This window comes from Miscanthus floridulus, chromosome 8 (assembly GCF_019320115.1).
Source record: "Miscanthus floridulus cultivar M001 chromosome 8, ASM1932011v1, whole genome shotgun sequence".
Classification (NCBI taxonomy): domain Eukaryota; kingdom Viridiplantae; phylum Streptophyta; class Magnoliopsida; order Poales; family Poaceae; genus Miscanthus; species Miscanthus floridulus.
In genome coordinates this window covers 212435399-212452670 of record NC_089587.1, presented here as the reverse complement: position 1 = coordinate 212452670, position 17272 = coordinate 212435399, and positions in this window count along the sequence as shown.

The following is a 17272-nucleotide window of genomic DNA, read 5'->3' as shown; positions in this document are numbered from 1 at the left end:
TGACGCGTAATCCATGCTTCAGACTTCCCTGAGAACTCAGATCGGAGGAGGTTCTTGTGTGTCTCAATATACAGATCTACCAAGGAGGAGTTCTGTAGAACTGTGTAGTGTACTTTATTGAAATAATCATCACCCTTACCAATATGTGTTTTCTTCCCTAGTGTCCCCTTTCCACTTAGTCTCCCCTCGTGTCGCGATTTAGGAACACCAATCGGGTTAATATCGGGAATGAAGTCAACACAGAACTCAATGACCTCCTCTGTTCCATAGCCCTTGGCGATGCTTTCTTCTAGCCGAGCATGGTTGTGAACATATTTCTTCAGGATTTCCATAAACCTCTCAAAGGGGAACATGTTGTGTAGGAACACAGGACCGAGAATAGTAATCTCCTTGACCAGATGAACTAGGAGGTGTGTCATGATATCAAAGAAGGAAGGAGGGAACACCAACTCAAAGCTGACAAGACATTGAACCACATCATTCTATAGTTTCGCTAGATCCGTTGGATCGATTGCCTTCTGAGAAATTGCATTGAGGAATGCACATAGCTTCACGGTGGCTAGACATACATTTGGCGGTAGAATTCCTCTTAATGCAACTGGAAGCAATTGAGTCATGAGCACGTGGCAGTCATGGGACTTTAAGTGTCCAAATTTCTTCTCTGACACATTTATTATACCCTTTATATTCGAGGAGAATCCAGATGGTACCTTAATGCTATCTAGGCATTCAAACAAGCTGTCCTTCTCTTCTTTGCTAAGAGTGTAGCTAGCAGGACTTAAGTACTGGCGTCCATCATCTGTCTTCTTTGGATGTAGGTTGTCTCGTTCTTTCAAACACTGTAGGTCCTGTCGTGCTTCAATTGTGTCCTTAGGCTTCCCATACACGCCCATGAAGCCTAGTAGGTTCACACAAAGATTCTTCGTCAGGTGCATCACGTCGATCGTGCTGCAGACCTTTAGGACTTGCCAATAGGGTAGCTCCCAAAATATGGACTTCTTCTTCCACATGGGTGCATGACCGTTGGCGTCCTTCGAAATAGGTTGGCTGCCAGGTCCCTTTCCAAATGTTACTTTCACATCATTGACCATATCGAGGATGTCCTCACCAGTTCAGTTGCGAGGCTTGGTCTGGTGGTCTGCCTTACCTTTAAAATGCTTGCCTTTCTTTCTTATGGGGTGATTTGCAGAAAGAAATCGTCGATGCCCAAGGTACACGACCTTGCGACACTTTTTCAAGAATATACCTTTCATGTCACCAAAATAGTGCGTGCATGCATTATATCCCTTGTTTGATTGTCCTGAAAGATTACTTAGAGCTAGCCAATCATTGATTGTTATGAACAACAATGCTCGCAGGTCAAAGTGCTACTGCTTGTGCTCATCCCACACGCGTACACCTGGCTTGTTCCACAAAAGTAGAAGTTCTTCAACTAGTGGCCTCAGGTACACATCGATGTCGTTGCCAGGTTGCTTTGGGCCTTGGATGAGCACCGACATCATAATAAACTTACGCTTCATGCATAACCAGGGAGGAAGGTTGTAGATACATAGAGTAACAGGCCAAGTGTTGTGACTACTGCTCTGCTCCCCGAAAGGATTCATACTATCCGTACTTAAAGCAAACCTTAAGTTTCTTGCGTCACTTGCAAACTCGGGGAATTCTCTATCGATTGCTCTCCACTGGGACCCATCAGCAGGGTGTCTCAACATATTGTCTACCTTACGGTCTTCTTTGTGCCATCGCAACAACTTTGCATGGTCTCTGTTTTTAAAAAGATGTTTCAAGCGTGGTATTATAGGAGCATACCACATAACCTTGGCAGGGATTTTCTTCTTGGGACGTTCGCCTTCAACATCACCAGGGTCATCTCGCCTGATCTTATACCGCGACGCGTGACATACAGGGCATGTATCCAACTTCTCGTACTTCGTGCCATGGTAGAGGATGCAGTCATTAGGACATACATGTATCTTCTAGATTTCTAATCCTAAAGGGTAGACTACCTGTTTTGCTTCGTACGTAGTGCTGGGCAATTCATTATCCTTCGGAAGCATCTTCTTTTGGATTTTTAGTAACTCTACGAATCCCTTGTCAGATACACCATTCTTTGCCTTCCATTGCAGCAATTCCAATGTGGTACCTAACTTTTTCTGCTCGCATCACAAGTTGGGTATAGCAATTTCTTGTGATCCTCTAGCATGCGGTCGAACCTGATCTTCTCCTTTTCACTTTCGCATTCTCTTTGTGCGTCACGAATGGCCTGACCAAGATCGTCAGCGGACTCCTCCTCTGCCCCTACCTCTTCTTCAGCGGGCTTCTCCTCTGCCCCACCTCTTCTTCAGCGGGCTTCTCCTTTGCCCCCACCTCTTCTTCAGCTTCCCCCATTGCAGTATCATTGAAGGCACCATATTCAGCAAAAATGTCATCATCGCCCCATTGTTCTTCTTCACCTTATTCCATTACAACTCCGGATTCTCCATGCTTCGTCCAACAAATATAGTTTGGCATAAAACCCGACTTGAACAAGTGTGAATGAAGAGTCTTTGAGTTAGCATATTCCATCGTATTCTTACATACGGCACATGGGCATCACATGAAACCATCGCGTTTGTTTGCCTCGGCCGCACGTAACAAAGAATGCACGCCGTCCATGAACTCTTGGGAGCGACGATCAGCATTGTACATCCAATGCCGACTCAACTGCATTACATGACATAAATACCGTATTAAAACCTAGAACATAATTAGTTAATTATACAACATGCATACCACCACAAAAGCTATAAATTTAAGAAAGCCTCGCTACAATGTAGACAATCCCAACTACCACTAAAAACACTAAAGCTAAAATGCACTTCAGCAGCACAAGGATTTCGCGATCAATCCCAACTAAAATAGACAGATCCCCCGTTTGTTCAACATCTTTGGGCTTCTTCGGCTAGATAACTGCCTCATTAGCCGCCATATCTGCCTGTTGTGCAAGATATTTTTGCACGAGTTCAACATACTCTTCCTCCCAGTAGAAGCCTGAACATTCAGTGCCATCCCACTGAAATTAAAATAGAAAATTAGAACTTTAATCACAACCATCATGAAAATAGGTATAAACTAACCATAGTCATTAAATACGATAAAATAACTCACATTGCGATCCGGACACTTGTAGAAAATGCGACCCTTGTTGGGACCCTCCTTCTTCACTCGGTACTCCATCACAATCTTCATCTCATCACAACACTTGCCGCATGCAATGAGTGGGAGGCCCGGCCTAAGTCGCTTTGAAAACCCATGAGAGACTGAGGACCCAGAAGCAGTTGCCATCTACTCTCTATACTTATTTTTTAATACACTATAAATTTTTCATTTTATAAACAAATAAAATTAAAAAAACTCTAAAATTCTCTATATCTCTAAACAATGAAGTGTGCTATGCATGCTACAAATGAACGGTGAATACTAGTTTTTAATAGCTCCTTTAACCTTCCTTCATGTAAATATGCAAGCTTGAAGTGATTTTGAGCTCAAATTGCTTACAAATGAAAAAAACCAACATGAGAGTATGAAGTCGGTAACCTTTAGAACCGAAGAATCGACGGAGGAATCAAAGAAATCGATGGAGGAATCAAAGAATGGATGGAGAAAGAGTAAGAACACTGCTTAAATTTAAACTTAAGCTCTCGGACGGGCTCGGGGAGAAAGAAGACGGCCAGCAGGATTTATAGGGGGGACCTTTAGTCCCGGTTGGTGGATCCAACCGGGACTAAAGGTCACTTTCCAGTCCTGGGCCACGCCACTAGCCGGGACAAGAGCTTTACTCCCGGTTGGAGCCACCAACCGGGAGTAAAGGTCGATCTTTAGTCCCTGTTGGTACCTCCAACCGGGACTAAAGGTCCCCTGCCACAACGGCCTGGCGTAGGAGCCGTTGGGCAGGGACCTTTAGTCCCAGTTGGAGCCACCAACCGGGACTAAAGGTCTCTCTAGTCCCAGGCGCAATATTTCCCAGGACTAGAGTATGGTTTGGCCCTTCGATCAAAGGTCTGTTCTCTACTAGTGGCGGCCAGCATGTCATCCAAAGGATGATTTTGTCGTTGCCATATAGGCTTGTCATCATGCGTAACTGCTGGTCCTAGCATGGGAGCTGGAGAAGGCATCAGCCTGGCCCTTTGATGTAAGCCAACAAGGAGAATAGAGAAGCCTTTAGCTTCTTCAAGTCCTTTTGCTGGCCAAGGTCGCTCACCTCTTCTTGGAAAAGCGCCAGAGTACAAGAGTACAAGTAGTACCAGATTGGAGGGACGTTACATGATAATGACATAATGAATATCGTCACACAAGACATATCACATGGTGTAATATAGGGGATTAGTGGCAGTTGTGTAAGCAATGAGCTAATCAATGAGTTTGACGAACTTCTCAACATACTTGGAAACAAATGAAGATTATTTGATGTGGAAGAGCTCGCAAATCAGAAATTCGTCCTGATCGCGACTGAAGCAATCGTGGATAACGATACGGAAGGTGGCCAGTCAATGTTAGCGAGGCGACACTTGATGGACTAGAGCCAGCGAGCGACAGAGCCAATGTAATGCATGGGTGAGACTTTGACCAAAGGCTAGGATCGACGGAGTACATCTCAAAGTACGTTTTGGCTCGAGAAATCCACAATTGAGGGTTGTCATCATCAAATTCGGGGGAAGCTCATCTTGGGCACAGTTTGCCAAAATTGGGGTGAGCGACATGCGTTTTAGGCTTGGCATAGGGCAAATTAGGGGATCAAGAGGGATGGGATGGTAATTGAATGTACCATTGGCCGGGAGCAGGGCTATGGTCATGACTAACCCGGCCATAGCCCTTCTTTCGAGGTGGTGTCACGATGCGGTGCTCCTTGGGCCAGTCTATCTTGAGACTGACAGATGGTCATCACTCAGAGACCAACTCTAGCGAAGGAATTAAGCCACGACGGACAGTAAATGACTCTAACACTGCCCGATCCTAGTGCCTGGAGAGCTTCCTAAACTTGGTGCGGGCCTCTCGTTGTCGGGCCTCCAATCGTTGAACAAAGCAGCAACAGACACCAGTACCACCTCTCGGTCGTCTTGCTCATCACAAATCTTTGACAAGCACTAGAGCTCTTGGTCATTGACGCGCTCCTCGAGATTAGTCATGTACTATTCTAAGTGCCCATCCTAGGTCCTAGCTGTTGCCAGCCTAGGAAGTATCATACTAAGTCATGCAGTACTGCTCGAGAGTGGACACGTGGAGCTTTATGACGTTGTCCCATTGCTCCCTCTCAGACTCGATCTCGGAGAAGTGTCGCTCCCACCTCGCATCAAAGTTGTCGAACCGCTTGAGGATCTCATCAAATGCTTGCTTGTTATTCGAATCCATGTCGCCACGAAATCCTTGGACGTGTAAAGTATGGGTGTGGTGGCTCGAACTCCATGGCGTGGATGCCAAGAACCTACGTCTCAGAAACCAAGTGTTAACAACTCCAATGAGGGGCTAGGAGAAAGAAGGGGATCGGTAGAGTTATTAGGCAGTGTGTCGGGTAGTTTTCTTAGAGGAAGAAGAGTTAATTTGTGTCTTACATCCTTGAGTTCTCTCGCTTGCTTCCCTCTAATACTTACTGCTAGATAGCTAGCTACATACGTTACAAGCACACTTCGGGCCGATACATCTTGGGTTTGTGGATCGATGTCCATTGTTCCTTCTGGACCGAGTGGTGTCGATGGGTCGGGCTGATGGATGTGGTGTGACCGTGACAGCCAGGTTCTTCTATCCATTATATGAAAAAGCTAAATATGCGGCTCGCTAAAAACTAACAGAAGGGCTAGCACCCGGACGTTTGGACGGACGACGCATCCAGACGCAGCTCCCATGCCTCCTCCGTCACATGCGCGGATGCAGCTCCCGCGCCTCATCCATCACGCGTGCCCGTGGGAAACGCCATGCCACCAACAGTTCAGTCGCCCATGGCCACGCATACGCGGGGACCGCCCGAACCTGCTCTGTTTCACACGCCCGCATGCACGTAGGCACTGGACCTAATCACTTGCCCCGTCTGCAGATGTATGTCGTGGAGGCATCTTCCAGCCTCAGGCATTGGCAAGGTGACCCACGACGATGCCCAAGCAGCAGCAGGAGGTGGCTGTGGCAGGCCGCTATCCGCTAGCCACTGGCACCATTACAACATGTGCTCCCCAAGATGTACTTTTGAAACATCTAGATTAAACACTTGCAACATACATATGAAACAGATGAAACACTTAAAACATAAGCTTGAAACATGCGTGTATAGCTATAGCAACATATGCAACATCCAGATGAAACACTTGCAACATACGTATGAAACACCTAAAACACTTAAAAACATACGGTTGAAACATGCATGTTATGCAACATCCAAATATTCTTATATAACATCCGGATGAAACACTTGAAATAAACGTCTGAAACAACTGAAACACTTGAAACATATGCTTACAACATGAAACATACACTTGCAACATGTGTATATAGCCATTGCAACATATGCAACATCCACATGAAACACTTGAAAAATTACAATGAAACACGGCATTGCCGGCAGAGGGGGGGCCAGGGTCGGTCGATTCCAACCGTCGGGAGGGAGCCAACGGCGAATGGCGGTGTGCGAGCACCATCAGCATCGGGCACGCTCGTGGGTGCCCTTGGCTCGGCCGAGGATGACATGAGGCGCCTAGGCATGTGCGCCCAACAGCCATTGGTAGGGGCAGCGATAGTGTCGGTGTTTCAAGTTGCCACCGACAAGTAAATTTCTAATATTGCGCGTCTGTCTCGGATGGTGTGCTTAGAGGATACGAGGTTTATACTAGTTTAGGCAGAATATCCCTACGTACAGTTCATCACTGCTGCTCGTGTTACGAGCACCAAAAGTTTGTAGTAGGGGTTACAAACGGGTGAGAGAGGGACAGGTCCCAAGTCTCTGGTGAAAGGAGTGAACGGGTGCTAAGAGAGCTCGGTTGCTACTCAGTCGTGTGTTCGGGGTTCAATGGGTTCGTGATGGTTTGATTAGATCTAGCTTGAATCGATCTGATGTGTTGTGATCCCTCTTATGGGACACCCTGCTTTCCCTTTTATAGGCTAGGGGAAAGCATGGGTTACAGGAGAGGAAAAATAAGAACAAGAGAGAGAGTCAAAGGCCTTCAGGGTCGTCGGGTCCTTCTCCTTCATGCAGGGCCCGCTGACCCTGTAGATGTCAATAGGGACGGCTTCGCATCGCGGTCCTATTCATCACTAGTGCCATGCGTAGGCGTCATATGCTGGTCATGGCCCTCCACTCCATCCTGGCAAACGCTGTGATGAACTGATGCGCCTGTCAAAGTTCGTACAGGGGTTAGGCAGAATAGCACCAGTACGCCCGACACTATTCTTGATGTGAATCCTCCGGATGGCCCGTCAAGGCCATGGGTTACATCGGGGTGTGCCGATCTCTTTCCTAGTGTAAGAGTTTTGACTCAGGCAAATACGCTTGGACATGGAATGGTTGGTGGCGGTATGGGTCTCCATCGGGTGAGGCGAAGCCCGCAGCCTTAGGGTCGGGCTAGGCAGAGTCCTCCCCTAGAGGTCGGGCGAGGCTGAGCGTAGACCCAAGGGTCGGGCGAGACGGAGCCTACCGCCTCAGGGTTGGGCGAGGCGGAGCGTAGACCCAAGGGTTGGGTGAGACGGAGCGCAGGCCCAATGGTCAGGTGAGGCATAGTGCAGACCCAAGGGTCGGGCGAGGCGGAGCATAGGCCCAAGGGTCAGGTGAGGCGGAGCCCGCGGCCTCAGGGTCGGGCAAGGTGGAGTCCTCCCCCAGAGGCCGGGCGAGGTGAAGCGCAGACCCAAGGGTCTTTCAAGGTAGAGCGTAGGACCAAGGGTTGGGTGAGGTGAAATGTAGACCCAAAGGTCGGGCGAGGCATTTCCCTCTCCCAGAGGCTAGAAGAAGTGGAGCTTGTGCACCAGGGGGTCAATTGGAGCTGTATTTACGCTCTTGACTGCTCGGATGAGTCAATGTTGCTGGTCATTAGCTCATCCTCTTTGGGTACCCTAGTATTGGTCCCCAATAGTAGCCCTCGAGCCTATGGAGGAATAGAAAACTCCTTCAGAGGTTTTTCCGAGCGGGAGGACTCTGATGGCCTTGGCCTTCTTTTGTCGCCCATGGCGTGACCTAGAGACGGTGATTCTCTTTCATCAAGATTGGACCCCTTAGGGGTATAGCTGATGTAGACTAGGCTCGATCTTCCAAAAGGTATGATAGCGTCGATTGGTGGAGACTCAACATTCATGATCTAGGCTTCGAACCAAGACTAATTCGGACCCCCGCAACCGTTACACCACTGCTCCATTGGTTATCAACTACGTGAACACGATTGACCTCGCCAAGAAGGCTTTCCTGCAAGCAAATCAAGAACACAAACAAGAACAGAATGAACGTAATCTGAAATAGCAAATAAATATGAGGCTTATGATAACAAGAAGGAGTTCAAGTCTTTATCCGAAAGGACTAATCGCCATAGGCGAACAAGATCAAGAACTGGGGCCCTGGTTCACAGCAAGTAGCCTTGGCGGCACAGTTGCAGCAAAACGATGTCTATTTCATGAGAAAATCTAGAACTAAACAAAACCCTAACCTTAAGGAGTGCGATGGCTGCTATTTATAGAGTCTTAGGCGTCACCCCCTGGACGCGCCCCCTAATGGGCCCAAACACGATACACGGTCCAACGGACCAAAAGACGGTGTCGTAGCACCCTGACAGATTCTGGACATTGATTTGTTTTGAAGATTCCTGTTGATTCCGAAGGTATTTTGATGTGAGACCACTTGGATTGGCTTCCTTATCAAATTAGCTTTCCAACCATATGTGCATCATCGAAAATGGAGTCCGGATGCGTCCTGGGTGATCAGTTTAAGGTAGACTGGTCCTACAACCTGAGATGGGCTCCAACTTTAGTTGGACTGGGCCTCCACCATGGGAAAGATGAATTGGACGCCCATGCTGGTCCTCCTCCTCTCCTTGGCTTGTATGTGATGAAGAAGTGATGTACTCATTAATAGCTGTGAGGTTTGGTGGGTTGAAAAAGGCCCTTCCCTGATTTTGACCCCTTTGGGGGTCTGTCGTTCTGCGACTGTATGTTTGGTCTCTGAAAGGTCCTAATATGGCTAGAGAGGGGGATGAATAGCCTATTATAAAAATCTACAAATTGACTATAGCAATTTGATTAGTATGATAAATGGCTAAATGCAAACTTGCTCTAGCTCTACAAGGGTTGCAAGCCCCCTATCCAATAATTCTTGTTGCAATGATAGCTAGACACACAATTTGCTAAGCGCTCTCAATCTTGCTACTCTAAAGAGCTCCACTAAATGAACTTGAATAGCAATGCAAGCTCTCAATTCTAATTACACTAAAGAGCTTGCTATAACTAGTTTGCAAGAATATAAATGAGTGAGTAGGTTGATTATACCGCCGTATAGAGGAATGAACCAATCACAAGATGTATATTAAACCAATCACCGGGAGAATACCAAATAGCAAGAGACAACTGATTTTCTCCTGAGGTTTACGTGTGTGCCAACACGCTATGTCCCCGTTGTGTCGACCAACACTTGGTGGTTCGGTGGCTAAGAGGTGTTGCACAAACCTCGTCCACACGATACAATCACTTGCTCCTTCTTGGCTTCCTCTTTGACTTGCTCGATGAGAGAGGAGTGAGCTTTCTCAAGCTTAGAGTGAGCTTTGCCAAACTTCTCATGGGCTTCCATTAGCCTCTCATGAGTGGCATTGAGCTCATCAAGGGATTGCTCAAGAAATTTGACTTTCTTGTTCAATTCCTTGCACTCCTTTCTCTTCATCTCAAAGCAAGTATGCACTTGCTCACACATGTCTATGAGCTCCTCCTTGGAGTACTCATCATCATCATCACTCCTACAAGCATCATTTTCACATTCATCATCATCACTCACATCATATTTTACCTTGGTAGGTTTTGCCATAAGGCATGTCGAAGGAGTGTCGAAGATGGAGGGCTTGTTGTTGATGGCGATGCTTGCTAGTGCTTTCTTGATAGATTTCTTGTCATCATCACTAGAGTCGTCACTATCTAAAGAGCCATCACTATCCCAAGTGGCCACATAGCCTCCACCCTTCTTCTTCCTTTGGAAGGTCATTCTCTTCTCCTTCTCCTTCTTTTCTTTCTTATCCTTCTTGTGCTTCTTCTTCTCATCCTCATCATTGTCACTATTGTAGGGACAATTTGCTACAACATGATCGGGACTCTTGCAATTGTAGCATCTTCTCACATATTCTTTGCTTTTGGTGTGATCTCTTCTCTTTCTTGCACCATAGCTCTTCTTCTTCATAAATTTTCCCATCTTACATACAAAGAGGGCCATAACTCCATCATCAATATCACTAGGATCATCATCATCACTTGATTCTATCTTGGACTTGCCCTTGTTCTTAGATGATGATGAGCTAGCCTTGAATGATATACTCTTCTTCTTCTTTTCTTCTTCTTCCTTCTTGTCATCCCCCTCCCTTTCCACACGGTATGTCTCTTGTGTTATGACATCACCTAGTACTTGGTTGGGGGTAATTTCCTTCAATCCTCCTCTTATGATTAGCAATCTTAACATCTCAAATCATGGAGGTAGGCACATCAAGAACCAATGAGAGATATCATCATCCTTGATCTTCTCTCCTAAAGCCTTCAAGTCATTTACAATCACTTGCAACTGAAGAAACATCTCTGGAATGCTCTCATCTTCCTTCATCTTGAAGCTTGTCAACTTATCCTTGAGAATGTACAACTTAGCACTTTTCACCACCGGTGTGCCCTCATATGTTTCCTCCAATCTCCTCAACACCTCATTTGCTCTTTCACAATCTTTGATTTGCTCAAACACCTTGGAATCAATGGCATTATATATGGTGTTGAGAGCCATTGTGTTGCATTGCTTGTTGATCTTATCTTGGTTGGTGGGATCATCGGGATCAATTATAGCATAGTCATTCTTGGTCACTTCCCATACTTGATCATTGATTGAACCAAGATACATCCTTATCTTTCTCTTCCAATAGTCATAGCTTGTGCCATCAAAGAACGGTGGTTTGCCCCCCACATGGTTGAACACAACTTGAGCCATAATTTGACACCGAGGTTGTTAAGCCTTCAATCAAACGGTGACCACAGCTCTGATACCACTTGAAAGGTCCTAATATGGCTAGAGGGGGGTGAATAGCCTATTATAAAAATCTACAAATCGACTAGAGCAATTTGATTAGTATGAAAAATGGCTAAATACAAACTTGCTCTAGCTCTACAAGGGTTGCAAGCCCCCTATCCAACAATTCTAGTTGCAATGATAGCTAGACACACAACTTGCTAAGAGCTCTCAATCTTGCTACTCTAAAGAGCTCCACTAAATGAACTTGAATAGCAATGCAAGCTCTCAATTCTAATTACACTAAAGAGCTTGCTACAACTAGTTTGCAAGAATATAAATGAGTGAGTAGGATGATTATACCGACATGTAGAGGAATGAACCAATCACAAGATGTATATTAAACCAATCACCGGGAGAATACCAAATGGCAAGAGACAACCGATTTTCTCCCAAGGTTCACGTGCTTGCCAACACGCTACGTCCCCGTTGTGTCGACCAACACTTGGTGATTCGGTGGCTAAGAGGTGTTGCACAAACCTCGTCCACACGATTGGACACCGCAAGAACCTACCCTCAAGTGTGGTAACTCAATGACATGAGCAATTTACTAGAGTTACCTTTTGGCACTCCACTGGGGAAGGTACAACTCCCCTTACAATCACCGAAGATGGCCATGAACAATCTCCAACTCGTGCCGATCCTCCACCACTACACCAAGCCGTCTAGGTGGTGCAACCACTAAGAGCAACAAGCGAAATCCATAGCAAAACACGAATACCAAGTGCCTCTAGATGCTATCACTCAAGCAATGCACTTAGATTCTCTCCCAATCTCACAATGATGATGAATCAATGATGGAGATGAGTGGGAAGTGTTTGGTTAAGCTCACAAGGTTGCTAAGTCAATGAAAGTGTGCAAGAGTATAAGCTTAAACCGGCCATGGGGCTTAAATAGAAGCCTCCACGAAATAGAGCCGTTGTACCCCTTCACTGGGCACTGATTGGGGTGACCGGATGCTCTGGTCATGTTGATCGGACGCTGGACCTCAGTGTCCGGTCGCCCGATGACGGCCACGTGTCCCTCTACATTCAACCGTAGCCAGCCGATCTTCAACGGTCGAGACACGACCAGACACTGAACCCCCAGCGTTCGGTCGTTTATAGTAAGCTCCTAGAGACGATAAATCTTGACCAGACACGTCCGGTCGACCTTGACCGGACACAGCCAGCGTTCGGTCAATTTGTGACCCAGTGTCCGGTCAAAGACCGATGCTAGAGTCTTCACTGCTGCCACTCATCGGATGCTCCGGTCCTCCTGTGACCAGCGTCTAGTCAGTGTATAATCAGTGGGGCTGACCCCATTTCTCCTCTATCTTCTTCACCCTTGCTCAAATGTGCCAACCACCAAGTGTATCACCTTGTGCACATGTGTTAACATATTTTCACAAATATTTTCAAGGGTGTTAGCACTCCACTAGATCCTACATGCATATGCAATGAGTTAGAGCATCTAGTGGCACTTTGATAAACGTATTTCGATACGAGTTTCACTCATCTTAATAGTATGGCTATCAATCCTAAATGTGATCACACTCACTAAGTGTCTTGATCACTAAAACAAAATGGCTCCTACAATTTATACCTTTGTCTTGAGCCTTTTGTTTTTCTCTTTCTTCTTTTCCAAGTTTAAGCATTTGATCATCACCATGCCATCACCATTGTCATGATCTTCACCTTTGCTTCCTTACTTGGAATAGTGCTACCTATCTCATAATCACTTTGATAAACTAGGTTAGCCCTTAGGGTTTCATCAATTAACCAAAACCAAACTAGAGCTTTTAGTCTCCTTGTAAGCCCAACTTTCCTCGAGCCCCCACGCATAGTAGGGGTCTAGTTGTGAGTCCGCTCGTCTTTGTGATCGTCACCCCATCTATGGTTTTCACAACCTAAGGGGTTGAGCTAGCGTCACTTGCCTTGATGGCTCATGTGATGCACTCGGCGAGCTCTCTAACTGGCATGTTCGAGTGGAATCTAGGTCCGTCATTTGTGATGGGGTTGGCATAGCCCTCATGTGGCATTTCACTGCTCCTTAACCCACCTCCCGACAGATCCCTGGGTCATTCTGTAGAGTGACCCATGTGGCCCGCTGGCCTCTCCTCGATGGAGATTCTGTGGGCTTGGCTCGAGGTTAGGATCGAATGAAAAGGTTGAGATGATCCTGTCTGCTTCTAAGCGGGTCGAGCAAAGGCCACTAGGGCTCATCTACGCTTTCTCCCCTGGCTCTAGTCGATAGAGGCAGGCTTGAATCCTTCGTGGGTCAGCCTTCGAACCATAGTCAGTTGGATTCCAGAGTTAGGGTCGGGTGGCTCAAGCCCCCAAACCTCGTTGTGCTCGGTAGGGGTCGGTCGAGTTTCATGTGTCACCCCGTCTATGGTTTCCATAACCAGAGGGGTTGAGCCAACGACACTTGCCTTGATGGCTAGAGTGTCGCACTCGGTGAGCTCGCTAACGGGCATATCCGAGTGGAATCTGGGTCCATCGTTCGCTGATGGGTCGGCGTAGCCCTCATGTGGTATTCTACTGCTCCTTAACCCGTCTCTCGGCAGATGCCCGTGTTGCTCCGGAGAGTGACTCAGGTGGCATGCTGGCCTCTTCTCGATGGAGATTCTGTCAGCTTCGCTCGAGGTTAGGATCAAACAAGAAGGGTCTAGACATCGCTGTCCACTTCTAAGCGGGGTTAGGCAAGGCCATAGGGGCTCATCTGTGTTTTCTCCCCTAGCTCTTGTCGATGCAAGGTGGCCTTGAACCCTTCATGGGTTAGCCTTCAAACCCCGATCAGTTGGATTCCTGAGTTAGGGTCGGGTGGCTAGAGCCCCCTATCCTCATTGGGCTTGGTAGGGGTTGGCTGAGTTTCATACGTCACCCCGTCCATGGTTTCCACAACCAGAGGGGTTGAGCTAACGACACTTACCTTGATGGCTCGAGTATTGCGCTCGCTAAGCTCGCTAATGGGCATGTCTGAGTGGAATCTATGTCCGTCGTTCGCTGATGGGGTCGGCATAGCCCTCATGTGGCATTCCACTTCTCCTTAACCCACCTCCCGATAGATGCCCGTGTTGCTCTAGAGAGCGACTCAGGTGGCCTGCTGGCCTCTCCTCGATGGAGATTCTGTGGGCTTGGCTTGAGGTTAGGATCGAATGAGAAAGATCTAAATGTCCCTGTCCGCTTCTGAGTGGGGTCGGACAAGGCCACTGGGGCTCATCTACATTTTTCTCTCCTGGCTCTATTTGACAAGAGGCAGCCTCAAGCCCTTCGCGGACGAGCCTTCAAACCTCGGTCGGTCACTGCTCATATCAAATGAGACGACTACCGCTTCATGACGCGACGCGTAGCGTTATGATGCAGCAATTGCATATGCAATGTTTGGATGTATGGGATGAATGTATGGATGAATGGATGAATGAATGAATGTATGAATGCATGCATGAGAATGGATGAATGAATGATCATGCAATGGAAAAGAAAAGTGGGGGTCGGTAAAGTTACCTCGATGGCTCAAGTGACAGATTTGGGGAGCCCTTACCGGATATGTCCATGTGGGGTCTGGGTCTGTCGTTCATGATGGAGCTGGTATAACCTGCATGGGGCATCCCACTGCTCCCTATCCGTCTCTCGGCAGCGGCCTAAGCCATTCGATCGACTTGGGTGACCTGCTAGCCTCTCCTCAATGGAGATTCCATGGGTGGGCCCCTCCAAACCCTTCATGAGAAGGCAGAGGCTAAAGCTTAGGGTGCGGGAACAAAAACTCTGATCACGCTGGTGAGCAGAAATGCCATAGCCACTGGGGCGTAGGTTTCTTGCGGTCTGACCAGTTTTACTCAGAGTTTGTTTCCTCACACCTTGCTTCTAGTTTTTTAATGTGAGAAGGGGTCGGGCATAAAGAATGTCTAGCGAATAGATACTCTTGCTAGCCCATGAGTGAGGCCCGATCCCTTGCCATTACTAGGGTTGGTGGCTTGATAGCAAAATTGATAAGAGAAAACGTGCGTAAATTAAGGGCGACCTGCTGGCATAGGACCTACCTTGATGGCACGAGTGGCGGGTTCAGGGAGCTCTTACCGGACATGTTCGAGTGGAATTCGGGTCTATCGTTCGTGACGGGGTCAGCATAACCCATGTGGGGCATTCTGCAGCTCCCTTCCCGTGTCTCGACAGTAGCCAAGCCGTCTGATCGACTTGTGTTACCCGCTAGGACAGGACTTACCTACGGAGATAGGGGATGAGAACATCCTGCCCAAAAACTTAGTTAGGCAGATAAGCTAGGCGATGAACTTGTAATAAATGGACAAGCTCTTAGATTTTATTATGGCCAAATAGTTTTTTAGCCTTTCTCCCCCTTTTGTATAAAAAGGTTGGTGTGTTCCAACCCTTTCCATCATTAAGGCCGTAAAGCCTGGGGTACGGGTGAACAAACTCTGATCATGCTGGTGAGCAAAAATGCCATAGCCACCAAGGTATAGGTTTCTTGTAGTACAACCAGTTTTACTCAGCGTTCATTTCCTGCAACCCTAGCTTCTAGGTCTCAACGTGAGAGAGGGTCGGGCACAGAGAATGTTGGCCCAATGGATAGACTCTTAAACGCATACCAACTCTTTCCACGGCTAAGGCCAAAAAGCCTGAGGTGCAGACAAAACTCTGATCATGCTGGTGAGCAAAGATGCCGTAGCCACCGAGGCATAGGTTTCTCGTAGTTCGACCAGTTTTACTCAACGTTTATTTCCACAAACTTTGCTTCTAGGTCTTAATCATGAGAAAGGGTCAGACATAGAGATTGTCTACTAGATAAATATGCTCGTATTAGCCCCCGAGTGAGGCCTAACCCTTTGTCGTTGCTGGGGTCAGGCGTCACCTAAAGATCAAGGAGTTGATAGTGAAACTGATAAGAGAAAGTGTGTGTATATTAAGGGTAAAAGCGACATAGCTGCTCGATGTTCCAGGCATTGACAAAAACTTCACCATCGATGGCCTTGAGGTTGTAGGTGCCTGGTCGAAGCACCTCTACAACAACATACGGTCCCTCCCACAACGGAGAGAGCTTCTGGCAGTTCTTGTTGCTATGGATGAAATGGAGCACTAGGTCCCCAACATTGAAGGCCTGACCCCGCACTTGATGGCTATGGTACTAGGGCAATGTTTGCTGGTACTTGGCCGAGGGGAGGAGGGTGATGTTGTGTGCTTCATCTAGCTAGGCTCCTTCCTATGCTCCCCCTTGTTGGAGCCTCCAGACAAGAACCACTTCAAGAGGTCGCAGTCCTTGTATAGGTGCTCGACGGGGAAAGAATGGTTCAGGCATGGACCTTTGAGCAGCTTCTCGAAGTGGTTTGGGGTACCCTCGGCAAGCTTCTAACCCCCTTTGCGGTTGGTGGTGGCCACGAGCAAGCCCTCACACCGCTGCCTGTTCTTCTTCTTGCCAGGACGGTTGGAGGCGTCTTCGTCCCGCTTCACCTTGCCTTTGAGGCGGTTGAAGATCGCTTCAATCGCCTCCTCACCCGAGGCATGGCTGGTGGCCATGTCGAGGAGATCCTTGGTGGTTTGTGGACCCTTACGTCCTAGCTTGTGAACCAGGGACTCGTAGGTGGTCCTAGATAGGAAGGCTCCTATGACATCGGTGTCGATGACATTGGGTAGCTCGTTGCACTGCCGAGAGAAGTGCTAGATGTGTCCATGAAGGGTTTCTCTAGCCTTCTGTTGCTAGTTTTTGAGATCTCATGGGTTCCTAGGACGCTTGTACGTGCCTTGGAAGTTTCCCATGAAGATCTCTTTTAGGTCCGCCCAACTTTGGATTCTGTTGGGCGGAAGGTGTTCCAACCATGTTCACGCTGAATCAGCCAGGAACAATGGAAGGTTGCGGATATTGAAATCATCATTATCTGCTCCACTGGCTTGGCAAGCAAGCCGACAATCCTCGAGCCACAGTCCAAGGTTTGTTTCCTCGATGTATTTTGGGATGTTGGTTGGTGGTCAGTACCATGGCGGGAAGGCAGCATTGAGGATGTGTCGAACGAAGGCCTAAGATCCTAGTAGG